The sequence below is a fragment of the Elaeis guineensis genome, chromosome 6, assembly GCF_000442705.2.
Source record: "Elaeis guineensis isolate ETL-2024a chromosome 6, EG11, whole genome shotgun sequence".
Taxonomy (NCBI): domain Eukaryota; kingdom Viridiplantae; phylum Streptophyta; class Magnoliopsida; order Arecales; family Arecaceae; genus Elaeis; species Elaeis guineensis.
The window spans coordinates 33,187,053-33,208,960 of NC_025998.2; positions in this window are offsets into that span (position 1 = coordinate 33,187,053).

Below are 21,908 nucleotides of genomic sequence, written 5' to 3' on the forward strand. Positions count from 1 at the left end.
GTCTTTCATACCATGCTCTAGGTGCTTGTTTTAGACCATATAAAGCTTTATTTAATCTAAAGACATGATTGGGAAAATCATGATTTTCAAATCCTGGGGGTTGTTCTACATATACTTCTTCAAAAATATATCCATTTAAAAATGCACTTTTAACATCCATTTGAAATAGTTTGAATTTCATAAAGCAAGCATAAGCAAGTAGAAGTCTAATGGCTTCTAATCTAGCAACAGGTGCAAAGGTTTCATCAAAATCAATTCCTTCTTCTTGATTATATCCCTTAGCAACCAGTCTTGCTTTATTTCTAATTACATTTCCATGCTCATCTAACTTGTTTCTAAAGACCCATTTTGTGCCAATTATTGAATAATCTTTAGGTCTTTTCACTAAGGTCCAAACATTATTTCTTTCAAATTGACTGAGTTCTTCTTGCATAGCATTAATCCAGTTATGATCATTTTCAGCTTCTTCAAAAGTTTTAGGTTCAAGTTGAGATACAAAAGCACAATGATTAAGTACATCTCTAAGTGAAGAACGTGTTTTTACCCCATGCATAGGATCACCGATAATTAATTCCTTAGGGTGGTTGTGAACATACCTCCATTCCTTGGGTAAGTCATTTGTACCTTGAGGTTGTTCTTGAATTTCTTCACCTTTCTCATTTTGTTCATCTTCTTGATCCTTGTCTTCTGGAGTTGCTGAATCTTTCAGAGTGATCTCCTTCATACCTTCTATTAGTGGATCAGCATCATCAACACCCTCATTCTTCCTTGAAGGAGGATCGTTAGATTCATCAAAGACAACATGTATGGACTCCTCAACTACTAAGGTTCTTTTGTTGAACACTCTAAATGCTTTACTAGTGAGGAGTAACCTAGAAGGATTGCTTCATCTGATTTTGCATCAAATTTACCAAGTTTTTCTTTGCCATTATTTAATACAAAACATCGGCAACCAAAAACATGAAAATAGGTAATATTTGGTTTTCTTCCTTTCCAAAGTTCATAGGGGGTTTTCTTTAAAAATTTCTTATTGAAGCACGATTTAAAATGTAACATGCTGTGTTAATAGCTTCCGCCCAAAAATATTTTGGAAGGTTGCTTTCACAGAGCATGGTACGGGCCATTTCTTCTAAGGTTCTATTTTTCCTTTCAACTACCCCATTCTGTTGGGGTGTCCTAGGAGCAGAGAAGTTGTGGCCAATTCCATTTTCATCACAAAAATTTTCAAAGTCATGATTTTCAAATTCTGTTCCATGATCACTTCTAATATTTTGAATTGAAAACCCTTTTTCATTAGTGACTTTTCGATGAAATTTCGTGAAAATTTGAAAAGTTTCATTTTTGTGAGCTAAAAAGAAAACCCAAGTAAAACGAGAGTAATCATCAATTATTACAAATCCATATCTTTTCCTCCTAGACTAGTGGTTTTAGTTGGTCCAAATAAATCCATATGTAAGAGCTCTAAAGGTCTAGAAGTTGAAATAGTGTTTTTGGATTTAAATGATACTCTAGTTTGTTTACCTAATTGGCATGCATCACAAATTCTATCCTTTTCAAAATTCAATTTTGGCAAACCGAGAACTAAATCCTTTTTGATTAATTTTGAAAGAGAATGCATGCTAATATGTGCAAGTCTACGATGCCACAGCCAACTAGTCTCATTTATTTTAGCATTTAAGGAAACTAGGCATTGCATGTCTAATTTAGTTAAATCATTCAAGTCTACCATATAAACATTGCCATGCCTATATCCTATAAATTTAATGCCATCGTTAATAGGACTCGTCACAATGCAAACAGATGATTCAAAACTTACTTTATACCCTTTATCACAGAATTGACTAATGCTGAGTAAGTTATGCTTTAAACCTTTAACAAGTAAAACATTCTCAATGTATTTGGAGGGAGTGATACCAATGTTACCTATCCCGATGATCTTTCCTTTGCCATTATCTCCAAAGGTGACCATCCCTCCATCCTTAGCATCAAGCGTGATGAATTGTGATTCATCACCAGTCATGTGTCTCGAGCATCCGCTGTCAAGATACCATTTCCTGTTTCCTTCTTGGGATGCTAGACACACCTGCAAGCACAGATCAAGTTTCTGTCTTAGGTACCCAAGCTTTCTTGGGTCCTTTCAGGTTAGTCAGAATGGTTCCTTTTGGAACCCATATTTTCTTTGTGTTTGCATATTTGTTAATAAGACATGTGTATGATTTATGTCCTATTCTTCCACATTTAAAACAAGTAATATTTGTAGGCTTTTTGCTTGAATAATTTGCATAAATATCCTTCAAAAATTTTTATTTCTTCAGGGGTTTATAACCAAGTCCAGCCTTATCATATATAGCTTTCTGATTATCAAGGATCATATTTAGCTTGTTTGAACTTAAGGTGAACTTATCTACTATAGATTTCAGCCTGTTAATTTCATCCTTAAAGTTTTGATTTTCTTGAATCAATGTGAATTTTTCAATTGAAAGAATTTCAGCTTGTTTCATTAAGGACTGATTTTCCAATTTCAGCTCTTTGTTTTTCTTCCCTAGTTTCTTTAATTCATCAATTGAATCATAGAAAGCTTCATGCAATTCTTCAAAAGTAAATTCACTAGTGGATTCAGAAGTTACCTCATTTTCATGTGCCATCAGGCACAGATTGGCTTGTTCGGTTGAGGTTTCCTCGTCGGAGCTTGAGTCATCACTCGCACTCCAGGTCGCCATCATTGCCTTCTTTTTGAATTTCTTTGGACCTTTCTTCAATTGAGGACATTCGGATCTGAAATGTCCTGGCTTCTTGCACTCGTAGCATATAGGGGTTTGATCTTTCTCCTTTTCTATGCTTTGATCCCCTTTTGTAAATTTCTTTCTCATCCCCTGTTTCCTTTTTCTTAGAAACTTCTTGAATTTCCGGGTGATGAGAGCCATCTCCTCATCCTGATCTTCATCTTCAGAGTCATCTGTTTCATAATCAGGTGAAGTTGTGGATTTGAGGGCAATGGTTCTTTTCTTTTTGATTTCATGCTCTTGATGTTGCATCATGCTAAGTTCATGAGTCATCAAGGATCCAAGAAGCTCTTCTAGAGGTAGAGTGTTCAAGTCCTTTGCTTCTTGGATGGCAGTCACCTTGGCTTCCCAAGTTCTTGGCAGTGACCTGAGAATCTTCTTACAAGTTCACTGTTAGTATAAGATTTGCCAAGACTTTTTAAACCATTGATTATATCAGTAAAACGAGTAAACATAGCAGTTATGGACTCATCATGCTCTATTTTGAACAATTCATATTTATGTACAAGCATGTTTATTTTAGACTCTTTTACTTGATTTGTTCCCTATGGATGACTTCTAACCTATTCCATATTTCTTTAGCAGATGCACAAGTAGAAATGCGATTAAATTCACTAGCATCTAGTGCACAATAAAGAACATTCATAGCTTTGGCATTTAATTGTGCAATTTCTTGTCAACCTCATCCCATTCTTTCTCGGATTTGGTTGACTCCTCACCATCTATAATCTTGGTGGGTGTGTGAGGACCATTCACTATGATACTCCACATATCATAGTCGAGTGCTTGTATGAAAATCTTTATCCGAGCTTTCCAATAGGTGTAATTAGACCCATTGAAAAGTGGAGGTCGGTTTGTTGATTGCCCCTCAGCTAGAGAAGTTCCAACATGGGTTGCCATAGATCTTTGGCTCTTTGATTGTTAGATCAAAGAAGGCTAGAGCACTGGCTCTGATACCACTTGTTGCCCAGCTATGCAACCCAAGAGGGGGGGTGAATTGGGTTTCTAAAAATTTTAAGCCCAACAAATAACTTATGAAGAACAAAACAATGGCTTTAAATCAATATTAATTACCTAAAGTAGTATTGCAAGGATATAATAAAGAAATAAGATAAAGCGATAAAGCACACCACAAACACAAGGATTTATAGTGGTTCGGTGCTAACCTTGCACCTACATCCACTCCCCAAGATCCCACTTGGGAATTTCAATCCACTATCCTTTGTATTCAACCCGAATACAAAACGTCGGAAACTCCGACACTAGCTATCCCAAGCTAGAATACAAGACGTCGGAAACTCCGACCCTAGCTATCCCAAGCTAGAACACTTGTTTCCCGGTACAAGCAAACCCAAAACACTCCGATTTTAGGTTCGGATCAACCTTTCCTTGTTTTGGAAATCCTCCAAAAACAAGAGCAAAAACTCACAAAGAGTAAGAATATTTAGAGCACAGATGAATACAATAACAGCTCCTTAAATGAGCAAATATAACAATAAAAGCTTTACTCAAATGAAGAACCCTTTTTCAGATTTTCTCAAGATGAATGAACGGTGAACGCTTGAGAAGAGGTTGATTGTTGATTGAAGATCTCTTGAAAGCTTTGAACGATCTCTAGATCAAGGTTGAAAACAATCGACTTGAAAGGTTCTCTCTTTGAATGCTCTTGCTTTTCTTTTTCACAAACTCTCTTGAATATTGTGGATCCTCTCTCTTCTTCTTGAATATTTCGTTGATCTCAGATTTAGGATCCTCTCTTCTCTTTTGATCTCTCGTTTGATCTCCCGATTTCCACACCTTTTCTTTGCAATTTGATCTGCTATTTAATCTGCAATTTTCTTTCACCATTTTAAGCATTTTATGGCATTAGTAGCAAGAGAAAACAATTTAGGCAGATAAAGAGCCGTTAGAGGATTTTTAGGAAGCATAAAAGGCAATTAAAATGGACAAAAAAATAGTCGTTGCTGACATTTCCCGTCGCAGGGGTCGACTCATGAGTCGACTCATGCATCAGGAGTCGACTCATGAGTCGACTTCTGTTGCACAGACCAGAAGGTCTGATTTCTGGATTTTTAGGCTCAAATCAGCAGAGGTCGACTCATGAGTCGACTCATGCCTTGTGGGTCGACTCATGAGTCGACTCACAGGTCGTGCCAAGTCAAAAATCCAGCGTGCCATGGGAATTTTTTGCGTGCCATTCAGCTCATAGTGCCATGAGTTGACTCATGGCACTCATGCACTTCAAACCTTCATAACTTCAAAAATATAAGTCCAAACACAATGAAATTTTCACCAATAGATTTCAAATCATTTGTTCTACCAAATGGTACTATCAAATCAGGATTTTAGTGAAATGATGATTTTGCCCTTGAAGAGCATAAGGACTTTTTCATTTTAAAATTTTGTATCCCTTCAATCTGCTTTGTAATCATCAAAATCAATCTAGGAGCAACAAGGACTGTAAGGCCCACTTATGGTGGATGATGCGGCAACTGGACCTCCACTACCTTCAGTCAGAAAATAGTGATGAGAAGGTGGGGGCCTTCTTCTCAGATGAGGATTGAGCCACCTCATCCTTACTTCTGCTTTCCTTTTCATTTTTCATTTTTTCTTTTTTGAAAAGTGGTGCTGTGGGCATCATCTTTTTTGTAAATATTATAAATGAAAATATCATTTTGGTTCTCTCCATGTCTTTGTGCATTGTGGATGCTTGTCAATTTCTTTTTTCTTTGGCCGGTCTAAGGCCATCTCTATCTTCAATGATAGGGCCGATCAAAGGTTGTCGTATGGTCTTCAATGATAGGATTGATAAAAGGCATCGTATGGTCTTCAATGATAAGGCCAATCAAAGGTCATCGTATGGTCTTCAATGACAGGGCCGATCAAAGGCATCGTATGGTTTTCAATGACAGAGCCGATCAAAGGTCATTGTATGGTCTTCAATGATCGGGCTGATTAAAGGCCATCGTATGGACTTCAATAATAGGATCGATCAAAGACTGTCATATGAGGATTCTGTAGGTTAGTCTTTCAAAGGTCCTTTTAGGTTTTCCTCTGCTTCTCGTACAACTAAGGTCTTCAAGGACGTTGACTCGTTGAAGAGCGAGTATGGCCTTCGAGGGTTTTGTAGGTCAGCCCCCGCTTCTTAGTCGTCAAGGCTTTTCCATCTTTAATGACTGGCCGGTCATAGGCCACCTCATCTTTCTTTTAGATTGATGAGAAGATAAGGAACCGTTGCCTTTAGAAAATTGAATTTCATTGAGGATGATTGTGTGATACATCATCGATAATAGATTCGAAGATTTTTTGAATTTTATGGTCAGAAGATTGCTATTCTGTCAAGTTGCTTTAGCTGATAAGTTTCTGACTTGATTACCTCATCGATTTGGTATGGACCTTTCCAAACTAGGGCCAGTTTGCCTCGCTGTCCCCATTGTGATACCTCCACCCTATGCAGCATCAGGTCGCCGACTCTGAAGATCTTTTTTCAGACCTTGGCATTGTAATATCGGATGACCTTTTGTTGATAAGCTACCATTTGGATATGTGCCTTTTTTTTACCTCTTTAAGCAAATCCAAGTTGGTGCGCAGGTTTTGTTAGTCTTCTTATCAAAATTTTCTGTCCTTGCTGAAAGGACCCTAATTTTGATTGGTATCACTACTTCCATCCTAAAGATTAGGTTGCAGGGAGTCTCCTCTGTTGGGACTCTTGAGGTCATCCTATATGCTTAGAGTACATGATGAAGCTCGTCGGTCCAAGATCCTTTGGCTTTGTCCAACTTTATCTTACTTCTCACAGAATTGTGCGATTTGTCACCTTAGCCTTACCATTAGCTTGAAGATGGGCGATGAAGGTGAGGTGATGTGCTATCTCATGCTCTTCACAAAATTCTTCAAATTTGGCCCCTGTGAACTGACGCCTATTATCAATAACAGCACTCGGAGTAGACCGAATCGATAGATAGTTGACTTTCAGATGAAGTCTACCATCCTTGCTTCTAGGAGGTGTTCTCTTATTTACATTAACACCTGAGTCCTAGGTGTGTTTAGCAGAGTGTAGTTGGTGTACCTCCTTGGTGGTGAAGGTTGCTGATCCTCCTTCTAAGGACTTCGAGATTGGTGGTTCTAAGGAGGGCCCCCATTTTTTTATTTTTGGAACGGAGATCGGGAGTGTTGGTGGGTTCTCCCCTCTCGCTTTGGGGAGAGCTCCTTATTCTGTCCCGCCGCAACAAAATTGGGAGGGGCCTTTTTGACGAAGACCTCTTCCATGCGGGCATACTTCTCCATCTAGACTAGCAAATTAGAATAATCCCAAGGATAGGTCATTACTAATGATTTTTTAAGATCATTCTTTAAAGTCCATCCATCATCGTGGATATCGCAACCGTCTAATCTAGATCGTGAATCTCGAAGGTTGCTGTATTAAAATGGCTGATAAAAGTACGGATCGACTCGTTCTTCTTTTACTTGATGGTGTAGAGGTAGTCAGATCATTTTATTATCATCGACTGCTAATAAAATGATCGACAAAAGATTAGCACAACTCTTCAAAAGAGTGAATTAAAGTCGATTTCAAGCTCGAATACCATTACCGAGCCGCCCCTTGATAGTAGTAGGGAACATCTGACAGAGGATGCCATCAGTTGCTCTGTGAAGGAGCATTGCCATCTTGAAAATCTCTAGATGGTTGACAGGGTCGGTAGTCCCATCCTAGGTCTCAAACTGGGGTACCTTAAAGTATCGAGGGAGTGGCTCCTATATTATCTTTGGGGCAAAAGGCGGCTCACTGCTTAACCCATCATAGGGCTGCATCGGGGAGGTATTGTGAATAGCATCGATCCGCTCATCGATCATCCAAAATCATCTCTTGATGGCAAGATCTCGGGTGGTCTAGGCTTCGGAGTGCTGGGGAGGGTGGCGATTAGGGGTTGAATCATGCCTTGATCGTAGGCTGGGAGATCGCTGTCTTATTGGTTCTTGGGTCTTGAGGTGGCTCTGACAGATTTGGCTCCTATTTGAACTTTACGGAGGCGTCCGTGGCTGTTCTGATTGTGGTGGTGGCTATGAAGCTAGATTGGGTGGTGGCACCACTGTAGGAGCTACTGGTGGCACCATTGAAGGAGGTGCAGGAGTAGTTTGATTAGGCTGTGGTGCCGTCGGTAGAGGCATAAGGATGGTTTGGACTGCCTAAACAGCCACCGTCAAAGTCTGAACCTATTAAAAAAGTAGGTTAAACTGGTCCGTCGTGACCAACGCTAGCTGGATTGGCAGAGGAGTCTCTGTTGCAGGTGGTTGTACCTAATTTTTATGGGCATTGCTCTCCGCTCATCGGGAAGCGATGGAATTGGTAAGACAGAATGAGACTCACTTTAGTGGCATAATATCTGCTTTCAATCTACGCTCCTTCAAAAATGGGTCAAAAGCCCTCCTAGCATCAATCTGTTGGTGTGAGAAATCATTCAATATCGGAGAACTGGAGTTAATGATAAGGTAGGCCTCTTGGGTACACGACCTATAAAAATGTCCAAATCGAAGGCGGCTCCGATGAGGATCCTTCGACGCTCAAGTTAAAATCTTGTTTAATAGAAGGAGGAGCGTGAGAGGCAAAGTTATTATGTATCTTTTTTTAAGAGGTTTTCTTTTCATCTCTTTTATGGCAGAGAGTTGGAGCTTCAGTTGGTAAGTTAGTTTGCATGATCCTATACAATCAGGACGTGATTCATTGGACATGAGATTGTTGCTCAATACTTTCGAAATAGGGCACTTACAGTTGCCTTATCAGTCCAACGACAGCTGTTGCCTGGCAGGTGCCACATTTTGAATGAAATTGCCAATTTGAGTACTATAGAGGTGAGGACTAGTTCGTGACAACTAGGGGTCGGTCGCTTTGTACCGTAGTTAGGATGGGTTCAATGATGTCTGAGTGATCGACTAATGAGGAGTCATCAATAATGATGTGCAGGGGTCATCGAGCCACTATTGACGAACAGGGCTTCAGTCGAATGGTTGCAGAGGACTATTCGATGAAGACAACAATCGACCTTAGATCGGTGGAGAAAGCAGTGGCCGACGTTGAGTCGATGAAGGCTCCAATTGATGGGTCTGCTGGATGCAGTCACTTTGGGCTCTGGGCTTTTTCATGAATTTAGTCCATATGAAATTTCCCCCAACATATGGCAAGCCGTATTTTGCTAAAGGAAAGAAAAGTTTTAAGAAATCAAACTCTCATGCTCCTAAGAAAGATCAGCAATTTAAGAAGAAGCATGAGAATCAGAAATAGGCTAATAGTGAATCAAAGGATAAGTGTTTCAGATGTTTCCATTGCAAGAAGAAGGGTGTCACAGAAGAACTAACTGTTATAAGTTTAAGGTCTAGATAGAAAAGAAAAATAAGGAATAAGGTAAATCTTTTGCTTATATTTGTTTTGAATCGGTTGATGTTCCTTTACATTCATGGTGGCTTGATAGTGGTGCTATTGCCCATGTTGCAATTACTTTACAGGGGTTCAAAAACCTGAGGGAGCCAAGTCAGAGAGAGTCAAAGCTTAAAGTTGGAAGTGACATCGGAGTTGAAGTCCAATGTATGCGAATAGTTGTTTTGCAATTAGATTATGATTTTCAGCTTGTTTTAAATAATATCTTTTATGTACATTCTTTTAGAAGAAATTTAGTTTCTCTTTCTTTGCTTGACAAAGCTAGATATTGTTTTACTTTTGAGAATAAAAAGATTGACTTGATTTATGACTCCAAAGATGTCGGTAGTGGTAATTATCTGATGAGCTATATAAATTATCTTTATCTTCCGATGGTATTAATTCTTCTTTCAATATTGAGAAAAATGTGACTAAAAGATCTTTGATTAAGAAAAAATCTCAATTGTTGTGGCATTAGCGTTTGGGGCATATCTCTAAAGAATGAGTTGAAAGATTCGTTAAGGTAAAAATTCTTCCTCCTTTTGGTTCAGATGATTTGAGAATCTGTGTTGATTGTATGAGAGAAAAATTAACAAAGACCAAAAAGAAAGAAGCCACTCATAGTCAGAATCTATTGGAAATAATACATATAGATATCAGTGGGCCTTACTCGACTTCCTTGTGTGAAAATAGATATTTCATTATCTTCATGGATGATTTTTTTCAATATGAGTATATTTATTTGATTAAAGAAAAGGCTGATGCTCTTGATATGTTCAAAGTATTTCGAACTGAAGTTGAAAAATAATTAGAAAAAGTGATCAAGATTGTGAGATTTGATCATGGCGATGAATATTATGGGAAGCACACTGAAACTGGACAACAATTGGGACCTTTTGCTAAATATTTGTAGGAGTACAGGATTATCGCCCAATACAAAATACTCGAGAGCCCTAAACAGAATGGAATTGTAGAAAGGCGTAATCATATACTCATGAAAATGAAAAGGAGCATGATGAGTAGATCTAACTTGCCTGAGTATTTATGGGGCGAAGCCATTAAAACAACAGCTTATATCTTGAATCATGTGCCCAGTAAATCAATGTCTAAAATATCTTTTGAGTGATGGATAAGTAGAAAATCTAGTTTGAACCATTTCCGTGTATAAGAATGTCTTGCTGAGGTAAAAATTTATGATTCTTCTCAGAAGAAGACAGAATTTATGACCACTCAATGCTATTTTATTGGGTACCCTAGTCACTTGAAAGGGTATAGGTTTTATTGTTCTACTCATGGCACTAGAGTTGTTGAATCTCAAATAGCTAAATTTTTGGAATTAGACATTGCTGAAGAAAGTTGTTCTCAGTCCTTTGAAAGGAATGAGCTAGGTAATCTTATTTCTATATCCATATCTGTTTTGAATGACAACTTTATGGAAGCAAGTGATAGATAGAAAAGTCAGTAGGAAGTGAAACCTAACAACTTGTTAATTACTGATGGAACCCTTATTATAAATGAGATTTCTCCAACATATGAGCCAATTATAGAAATACACTTGAGAGATCCCAAAGAAAAAGGAGATCGGCGATTTCCAGCAAATGTTACATCTATCTTGGAGAAGGAGAATATGACATTGGTCACGTTGTAGATCCGGCAACTTATAATGAAGCCCTCAATAGTCATTTAGAAGATAAATGGTTAGAGGCAATAAAAGATGAGATGAAATCCATGTCAAATAATGAAATTTGAGACCTTGTTAATCTATCTGATGGGCACAAACCAATTGGTTGTAAATGGGTATTCAAGATTAAGAAAGACAACAATGAGAATGTAAAGAGATTCAAGGCTAAATTAGTTGCTAAGAGCTACACAGAGAGAAGATATTGATTTTACAGAGACCTTCTCACCAATTTCTACAAAAGATTCTTTTAGAGTAATCATGGCATTGATGGCTCACTTTGATTTGGAGCTTCATCAAATTGATGTTAAAACAACTTTCCTCAATGGAGAATTGAGTGAGAAAGTTTATATAATGCAGTTTGAGGAATTTAAAGAAAGTGACAAGGAGCATATGGTATATAAATTAAAGAGGTCCATCTATGGTCTCAAGTAAGCATTTCGTCAATGGTATCTAAAGTTTGATAAAGTTGTGACATCTTTTAGTTTTGAAGAGAACAAGTTTGATCAGTGCATCTATATAAAGGTCAGTGAGAGCAAATTTATTATTTTGGTACTTTATGTAGATAATATTTTAATTGCCAATAGCAACATAGGCCTTCTTAATGACTCTAAATATTTTTTGTCAGTGAAATTTGATATGAAAAATATCGGGGAAGCCTCTTTTGTTTTGGACATTGAGATTCATCGAGATAGATCTCAGAATGTCCTAGGGCTTTCTCAAAAGGCTTATATGGATCGTGTGCTTAAAAGATTCAATATGTAGACATGTAAGTCTGGTGAAGTTTTTGTTGTGAAAGGGGATAAATTGACCAACAAGCCGTGTCCAAAAAATGATTTTGAAAAGGAGACAATGAAAAATATGCCGTATGCTAGTGCAGTTGGTAGCCTAATGTGTGCACGGGCATGCACAAGACCCAACTTTGCCTTTGTAGTAAATATTCTTGGGAGGTCTTTGTCAAATCTAGGTCATGATCACTGGGTTGCATCCAAGAAAGTTATAAGGTATCTATAGAGGATAAAAGATTTTATGCTTGTGTACAGAAGGGTCGATAATCTTGAGGTAGTTGGATATTCAGATTCTAAATTTGGTGAATTATTTAGATGACAAAAAATCTACTTTGAGTATGTTTTCATGCTAGCTGGTGGAACTATTTTTTGAAAAATTGTTAAGCAGAGTTTGATTACATCTTTCACCATGTAAACTGAGTTTGTTGTATGTTATGGCGCATACTCCTAAGCTGTTTGGCTTAGAAACTTGATTTTCCAATTGAGAATTGTTGATTCTATCTCTAGACCTATGGTAATTTACCATGATAATAGTACAGTTGTGTTCTACTCTAAGAACAACAAAATAAGTAGTGGGTCTAAGTATTTAGAAATCAAGTACTTTATAGTCAAGGACTTAGTTAAAAAGGAAGATATTGTGATAGAAAATATGAGAACAGAGTCCATGATAATTGATCATCTCACTAAAGGTTTAAGACCCATAGTGTTTAAAGAACACATTGAGAACATGGGAACTTTGAGGTCTTTTGATTCCTTGGTTTGTGGGAGTTTATGTGATTTGAATTTTTTTAATAATTTTGTATGCAGATTGCACATTACTATTATGTCATTTGGTTGATGAGCTATATTATTTGATGATTATCCTTGTTGTTTATTATATGTTGTGTAATTAAAAATGGAACACAACATAATATCTTAAGGCATATTGCCAAGTCTTAAGAATGACAGTGGTATTTGTGATATGTCTCTATGTCGGCTACTTAAAGTCTTAAGATGCAGTATTTTGAGATATACAAGCTCTATGTAGTCATACAGTTTCATTTAGTTCAAAAATTGCAAAGAGGACCAATAAAAAATAGTGTATATTATATTATGATCACATGTTGGTACTATTTCTTACTACACTACTAGACTTATGATCCATGTCGATTTAATTGTTAACATTTGTGACTATAGATGGTCGTGTGTTGATAATGAGAACATATTGATCACCATAATCCGATGTTAAGATTATATTGGACCGGATCGGTTTTAAGATGCTATCTTAGGACTTTTATTTTAAAAGTATGGCCACATATTACTTTTCTATGTTATCAACTCGAGAGTTCATTTTCAAAGAAATAAAATATTTTCAACAAAAATAATTAATGTAGCCTAAGTGGAAAAATGTTGGAAAAATTTCTTATGTGGGCTTATATTAATTGATTTATTTATTTTATAAAAAAAGGGTTGACAGATAGTCCATTAAGTTGTTAGTCCAAGTTACTTGTGATCCTGTGGGATGGGCCGTAGTATCTTTTCTATAAAAGTCTAGTTGGGTGGTTAAGTGTCAGCTTGGATCTTATTGAAGTCCATGATGGAAGGATCCACAAAGATATCTATTTATATGCATGCTAGATTTCCTCTCTAATCTAGACTGAGTTGCTTGTCCCATTGAGAGCCGCTATTGAGATTTTAGGTCATAGAGAGGAAGGCCAAACAGTTACATGGTCAATAACAGCCTCGCATCAACTATGACTCAAACAAGTATGCATATCTGCCTCTCCTTTATAATTTTTAGTGTTCTATTTAACATATATACGATCCCATATTTATTAATTATTTGCAAAATTATTGTCACACAATGAACTTAAGAGTTCCGTGCATGTTTCAGTGTAACATAACATAGAGAGAATGCAACGGCTAACGGAGGCTACATGTGGACGTTTTGGAAAAAATCTATCATCAAGCATTCCATATGATTAGAATGGCAAACACAAGATGCACCACTTAAACAAAGTTCCTTAATCAATGCACTGATTGATCAATAGTAATGCATATACTGCATTGCTGGCAGTAACATATGCATACTTCCAAACTCACATGGTATATATATATACATATATATATATATATATACATATATATATATATATATTATGTATGTATGTATGTATGTATGTATGTATGTATGTATGTATTGTGTTGTTGTTTATTGAAAATTCCATTTTATGGTTTGGCTCTCATGTCTTTTGCTTTATTGGATCCCAATATGTTAAATTTGTCTACAAAGCATTCAAGAAACTTCACCCTGGAATCCTTTTGAAATGTCTACATGGATGAATGAAGCAAAATGTGTGGATGGCAAAATATCTACAATTCTATGAAGAAACTTCAGTTCTCTTTTCAACTGATGTCGAATCCAGGGGCATCGATTTTCTAGCAGTTGATTGGGTGGTCCAAGTGGGTAGCAGTTTTATAGCTACATCTGGTAGGAAATTATTGGGGTAGATCCTCACCGCTTAACTGATCTCAATGGGAGGCCGATCTCATCAGAAGATTGAAATCATCAAAAAGTCGATCTTATCGGAAGACCGACCTCATCAGAAGGTCGAGGTCATCAGAAAGTCGATCTCAATGAGAGATCGATCTCATCAGAAGGTGAAGGTCATCAGAAAGCTAGGTCATCAGAAAGCCGATCTCACCAGAAGAACGAACTCGTTATAAGTCCGAACTTAATATCACCTGGACTAATGGCATCAACCCATAACCGACCTGCCCTAAAACTACTAGTAAGCAAATGCTCATCTCGGTTTGCTTTCGATCTCCTTCACCTCACTCCGATTAGCGGCTAATCTGAATGGATGACTCGGTGGCACCACTCGACAAGCTCATTCAGTCGACTTCTGGGTCTCCTTCCTCCGACCCATATCGGATCCAATCTCGACTCCAGATTCTCATCCTCCCACCGATTGTGGTCCCCGCTTATGAGTTGGGATCTCAAGGCATGGGTATCGACCAAGCAGGTGAACCTCAAGCATGATTGTCATGCTATCCCATCGGATCACATCAAGTCACATCATCCCTGAGAAGTCCACGCCACTCTCAGGGCTCTATCAGATAGCTCTTGCCTCTAACTATGATGGGTCCCCCACGTGCTATGAAATGATAATACTAAAAAAAGTCAAGCACGGCGTCGCTCAGAGACATAATTAAGGGCAAAAATATCTTTTACGGCCCCCCTTTTCTCCTTAAAACTCCCATCTCACTTATATAAAGAGGTAAACAGAGATCCTCTAGGTACGCCTCCTCTCTTTTTCATAAATGCTCGCTCTTACCCACCTACTGCAGAAGATCTGACTTAAGTGTCAGAGGGTCTCCGTCGGAGCCATCTCTGGTGGGGCCTTTTCTTACAGATCCAGCCACCGCCGTGCATCGGACGTCATCCTACTCCAGTGCCTCTGACTTGGGATGGACTTTAGCCGCAACAGATTGATGCGCCAAGCAAGAGGCGCTACCCACTTTCGGGAAAGAGCACACAACCCATTGTCGTGCTACTACGAGGAGCGTGTTTGAGGCATTTTAACCTAAGGAATGCTCGTCGACAGCAGCTTTGATCGGAGGTTATACTCTGTGTTAGCTACCGGAGGCATCCCCATAATCCTCTTTGCTGGTTTCGGAAGGAACAAAGTTGGAAGGCCAAGCACGGCTCTCGAGGATGTTCAATAGGGAACAAAAAGTCCCTGATGGGACAAGATGAGATGGTATGGCTAGTGCGGATAGGGATGGCCTCTCCCTAATGCTCTATTCATGATTTCCTCTTTTGATGATGACATCGAGTGGCCGACCCTTGGCCGGCTAATCTTTCATTAGGCATTCTTTCAGCCTTACGTCCAACTCGTGATTGGCCAACTACTGCTCTCTGAGTGTCACGATCTAAAATCAATGGCCTGCCCAATGACAGCAGGTGCATGACAGGCCCACCCTTGATGGTTCGATGCGCCACCGACTCTAGCCATTCCGACACCAGACAGAAACCCACACCAATGGAGGGCATATAATCAGGATCGAAATAGGAAGCAAGCTTCAAAAGACCTATATAAAACTTTTAAGGTAAGAGGCTCCTAAGCCCTCACCCATCATCTCGCTTTCTTTCTTTCTGGTAGGATCACAGGCTCTTGAGTGCCCAGATCAAGGCCTATCCGAAGTTAAAATGAGGCCGATCCATCGGAACGATCCGAAGCCAGATTGGGCCCGAACTGTTGGGTATAAAATATCCTCCCAGCCGAAGTTCGTGACAGGTGTTGTTCCTTAGATTGATTTTGATGATTACAAAGCAGTTGAAGGGGTACCAATGATTTTCACTTGAAAAAGACTTATTGCTCTTCAGGGGCAAAATTATAATTTTACCAAAATCCTGATTTGATAGTATCAAATGATAGAACAAAAGATTTGTGATCCAATGATGAAAATTTTATTGATTTTGAACTTGTATTTTGAAAGATATGCATGATTGAAAATCATGAGTCGACTCATGAGTCGACTCATAGCACATGAGATGACTGGCACACTGAAAATCCTGACCGGCACTGTCTTGGCACTCCCTGTGAGTCGACTCAATGAGTCGACCCCCAAGGCATGAGTCGACTCATGAGTCGACCTCTGCGGGTCTGTTTGCCAGTTTTACAGAATCATAGATTCCGTTCACTTCTGTGACGATTTTCCACAGAGGTCGACCATGAGTCGACCCCTAAGCATGAGTCGACCCCTGTGACGGGATTTTTCTGCAACGGCTAGTTTTTAACCCATTTTAAATGCCTTTAATGCTCATTTAATGCAGTCTAACGGCTCTTTTTCAGTCTAGAATGATTTTCTCTATCTCTTAAAGCTATAAAAGGAACAAAAAGGTGGGAATCAACAAGATCATCCAAGAAGAGAGATTTTAAAAAAGAGATTTCAAGCCAACTTTTCAGTCCTAAGCAAGAGCTCATTCAAAGCTTTCAAGAAGCCTTTAATCCAAGCTCACCAACTCCTCAAGTGCACAATCAAGTCTCCATCCACCTTGAGGAAATCCAAAAAGGGTCTTCTTCTCTTAAGTAAAGTGTATTTAAAGTTATATTCGCTCATTGAAGGAGCTTTCTTTGTGCTTAATTGTACTATAAATTGTTATACTCAGTTTGAGTGATTGGTTTTGTTTTGGAGGAGTTCCAAAATAAGGAAAGGTTGATCCGAACCTAGAATCGGAGTGTATTGGGTCGGCTTGTACCTGAGAAATAAGTGGTCTAGCTTGCGATAGCTAGAGTCAGAGTTTCTGACGTTTGTATTCGGATTGAATACAAGATTAGTGGATTGAAATTCCCAAGTAGGAGCTTGGGGAGTGGATGTAGGTGCAAGGTTGTCACCGAACTACTATAAATCCTTGCTTTTGGTGTGTGTCTAATTGCTCTTCTTTATCTCTTCATTATTTTCTTGCATTCTTGCTCTTGCTATTAGCCTTGAATTAATTCTACTCACTCTATCTATTTAGCTTTGTCAAACATTTCTCATAAGTCATTAGTTAAGCTTAAAATTTTTAGAAATCCAATTCACCCCCCCTCTTGGGTTGCATAGCTGGGCAACAAGTGGTATCAGAGCCCGGTGCTCTAGCCCTTCTTTGATCTAAACAATCAAAGAGCAAAAGATCTATAGCAACTCATGTCAGCACTTCTCTAGCCGAGGGGCAATCCACCAACCGACCTCCACTTTTCAATGGGTCTAACTACACCTATTGGAAGGCTCGGATGAAAATATTCATTCAAGCACTCGATTATGATATGTGGAGTATCATAGTGAACGGTCCTCACACACCCATTAAAATTATAGATGGTGAGGAATCAACCAAACCCGAGAAAGAATGGGATGAGGTTGATAAGAAGATGGCCCAATTAAATGCTAAAGCAATGAATGTTCTTTATTGTGCTCTTGATGCTAACGAATTTAATCATATTTCTACTTGCTCATCTGTTAAAAAAATATGGGATAGGTTAGAAGTAACCCATGAGGGAACCAATCAAGTAAAGGAGTCTAAAATCAACATGCTTGTGCATAAATATGAATTGTTTAAAATGGAGCATGATGAGTCCATAACTGGAATGTTTACTCGCTTTACTGATATTATTAATGGTTTAAAGAGTCTTGGCAAGTCCTATACTAACAGTGAGCTTGTAAGAAAGATTCTCAGGTCCTTTTCAAGAACTTGAGAAGCCAAAGTGACTGCCATTCAAGAAGCTAAGGACTTGAACATTCTACCCTTGGAAGAGCTTCTAGGATCATTGATGACTCATGAGCTGAGCATGAAGCAACATCAAGAGGAAGAAGTCAAAAAAAAAAGAACCATTGTCCTCAAATCCACAGCTCCACCAGATGAAGAAACTGATGACACTGAAAATGAAGAACATGATGAAGAGATGGCACTCATTACCCGAAGATTCAAGAAATTTTTGAGAAAAAGAAAACAGGAGATGAGGAAGAGGCCATTCACAAAAGGGGAACAGAGCAAAGAAAAAGAGAAAGACCAACCCCTTATCTGTTACGAATGCAAGAAGCCGGGACACTTCAAATCCAAATGCCCTCAGCTGAAGAAAGGTCCCAAGAAGTACAAGAAGAAGGCCATGATGGCCACTTGGAGTGTGAGTGATGACTCAAGCTCCGACGAGAAAAACTCAACCGAACAAGCCAACCTGTGCCTTATGGCATACGAAAATGAGGTAATTTCTGAAACTCCTAGTGACTTTACATTTGAAGAATTACATGAAGCTTTCTATGATTTAGTTGATGAATTAAAGAAACTAGGGATGAAGAACAAAGAGCTAAAATTAAATAATCAATCTTTATGAAACAAACTGAAAATATTTCAATTGAGAAATCCACCCTGCTTCAAGAAAATCAAAGTTTAAAGGATGAAATTGCCAAGCTAAAACCAATAGTAGAAAAGTTCACCTTGAGTTCAAATAAACTCAATATGATTCTTGATAATCAAAAAGCCATGTATGATAACGTCAGACTTGGCTATAACCCTTGAAGAAATAAAAATATCTGAAAAATATTTATGTAAACTCTTTAAGTAACAAGTCTTCTAATATTACTTGCTTCAAATATGGTAGAGTAGGACATAAGTCAGACACTTGCTTCTCTAACAAGTTTGCAAACTCAACTATAAAGAAAATATGGGTTCCAAAAGGAACCATTATGACTAATCAAAAAGGACCCAAGAAAGCTTGGGTACCTAAAACAAAAAATTGACTTTTGCTTGCAGGTGTGTCTAGCATCCCAAGGAGGAAACAGAAAATGGTATCTTGACAGTGGATGCTCGAGACACATGACTAGTGATGAATCCCAATTCATCACTTTTGATGCTAAGGATGGAGGGATGGTCACCTTTGGAGACAATGGCAAAGAGAAGATCATCGGTATAGGTAACATTGGTATCACTCCCTCCAAATATATTGAAAATATTTTGTTAGTTGATGGTTTAAAGCATAATTTACTAAGCATTAGTCAATTTTGTGATAAAGGATATAAGGTTATTTTTGAATCATCTGTTTGCATCGTAACTAGTCCTATTAATGATGGCATTAAATTTATTGGACATAGACATGGTAATGTTTATATGGTAGATTTGAATGATTTAGCCAAAATAAACATGCAATGCCTAGTATCCTTGAATGCTAAAGTTAATGAGACTAGTTGGCTTTGGCATCGCAGACTTGCACACATTAGCATGCATTCTCTTTCAAAATTAATTAAGAAAGAATTAATTCTTGGTTTGCCAAAACTGAATTTTGAAAAGGATAGAATTTGTGATGCATGTCAACTAGGTAAACAAACAAGAGTTTTATTTAAATCCAAAAATATTGTTTCAACCTCTAGACTTTAGAGCTTTTGCATATGGACTTATTTGGACCTACTAGAACCACTAGTCTAGGAGGAAAATGATATGGTTTTATAATTATAGATGATTACTCTCATTTTACTTGGATTTTCTTTTTAGCACACAAAGATGAAACTTTTCATGTTTTCACTAAATTTTATCGAAAAGTCACTAATGAGAAAGGACTTTCAATTCAAAATATTCGAAGCGATCATGGAACTGAATTTGAAAATCAAGACTTTGAAAACTTTTGTGATGAAAAGGGAATTGGTCATAACTTCTCTGCTCCTAGGACACCCCAACAAAATGGGGTAGTAGAAAGGAAAAACAGAACCTTAGAAGAAATGATCCGTACCATGCTTTGTGAAAGCAACATTCCAAGATATTTTTGAGCGGAAGTAATTAACACAGCATGTTACATTTTAAATCATGCTTTGATTAGATAAATTTTAAAGAAAACCCCCTATGAGCTTTGGAAAGAAAGAAAATCTAATATTGCATATTTTCATATTTTTGATTGCCGATGTTTTGTATTAAATAATGGTAAAGAAAGACTTGAAAAATTTGATGCAAAATCAATGAAGCAATCTTTCTTGGTTACTCCTCCACTAGTAAAGCTTTTAGAGTTTTTAACAAAAGAACCTTAGTAGTAGAGGAGTCCATACATGTTGTCTTTGATGAATCTAACGATCTTCCTTCAAGGAAGAATGAAAGTGTTGATGATGCAGATCCTCTTATAGAAGGAATGAAGGAGATCACTCTGAAAGATTCAACAATTCAAGAGGATAAGGAACATGAAGACAAACAAAATGAGGGAAGTGAAGAACATCAAGAACAACTCAAGGTACAAATGACCTACCCAAAGAATGGAGGTATGTTCAAAATCACCCTAAGGAGCTAATTATTGGTGATCCTATGCATGGGGTAAAAATCGTTCTTCACTTAGAGATGTATTTAATCATTGTGCTTTTGTATCTCATCTTGAACCAAAAATATTGAAGAAGCTGAAAATGATTATAACTAGATTAATGCAATGCAAGAGGAACTTAATCAATTTAAAGAAATAATGTTTGGACTTTAGTGTCAAGACCTAAAAATTGTTCAATAATTGGCACAAAATGGTCTTTAGGAACAAATTAGATAAACATGAAAATGTAATAAGAAATAAAGCAAGATTGGTTGTTAAAGGTTATAATCAAGAAGAAGAATTGATTTTGATGAGACCTTTGCACCTGTTGCTAGATTAGAGGCCATTGGACTTCTACTTGCATATGCTTGCTTTATAAATTCAAATTATTTCAAATGGATGTCAAAAGTGTATTTTTGAATGGTTATATTGCTGAAGAAGTCTATGTAGAACAACTTTAGGATTTGAAAATCATGCTTTTCCTAATCATATTTTTAAATTAAATAAAGCTCTATATGAATTAAAACAAGCACCTAGGACTTGGTATGATAGGCTAAGCAAATTCTTACTAAATAATAGTTTTTTAAGAGGTAATGTAGACACAACCCTCTTTATTAAAAGAAATCAAAATGATATGTTAATTATCCAAATTTATGTTGATGACATTATTTTTGGGTCTACTAATGAATCTCTTTGTCAAGACTTTGCTAAGCTCATGCAAGGGGAGTTCGAAATGAGCATGATGGGAGAACTTACTTTCTTCCTCGGACTCCAAATCAAACAAACAAAGGAAGAAATCTCCATCACCCAAAGCAAGTACATCAAGAAATTACTCAAAAAATTTAGAATGGAGAACTTCAAATCAATTGGCACACCCATGAGCCCCTCATGTAAGCTTGACAAGGATGAAGAAGGTAAATGTGTAGACTTAAAATATTATAGAGGTATGATTGGCTCTCTATTATATTTAACTGCAAGTAGGCCTGACATCATGTTTAGCGTTTGTTTGTGTGCTAGATTTCAATCTAATCCTAAAGAATCTCACTTGAATGCTGTTAAAAGAATCATTAGATATTTAAATGGTACTCAAACTCTAGGATTATGGTACTCTAAGGACTCACTAATTGATTTATTAGGATATTCAGATGCTGATTTTGCTGGATGTAGATTAGACAGAAAAAGCACTAGTGGAACTTGCCAATTTCTTGGAGTTAACCTAATCTCCTGGTTTAGCAAGAAATAAAATTCGGTAGCACTGTCTACGGCTGAGGCCGAATACATTACAGCCGAAAGTTGTTGTGCTCAAATCTTGTGGATTAAGCAACAACTTGAAGACTTTGGTATCAAACTTAATGAAACACCCATAAGATGTGACAACACTAGTGTCATAAATCTAACTAAAAATCCAATTCAACATTCAAGGTCTAAACATATTGAAATAAGATATCATTT